Here is a 327-nt window from a genome sequence, read left to right as displayed (position 1 = left end):
GACGTTAGTGATAGTTGAGCGGATGTTGTATATACGAGTAATATTTGAGGTAATTTTCACGATCAGAGTGACAGTTATCAAATAACTGTTATCACCAACGTATCAATCCTCTTATCACCCATTACCGGCTTGTCAGTCTGTCATCAATAAACCACCGACCTACCACGTGTGTCTTCAACTCGGAAATAAAAACAAAATTTTACATTGAATTAATTTCTTTTGAACAGCATGGCTATTGATTAAGCTGTTAGCGACGTCAACTTCATTTTTCATGTGTTCAAATTAAGGCATAAAAATGGATGAAGTTTGTAATGTTATGAAAACTCA

The sequence above is a fragment of the Penaeus monodon genome, chromosome 29 (assembly GCF_015228065.2).
Source record: "Penaeus monodon isolate SGIC_2016 chromosome 29, NSTDA_Pmon_1, whole genome shotgun sequence".
Classification (NCBI taxonomy): domain Eukaryota; kingdom Metazoa; phylum Arthropoda; class Malacostraca; order Decapoda; family Penaeidae; genus Penaeus; species Penaeus monodon.
This window is presented reverse-complemented; position numbering follows the sequence as displayed.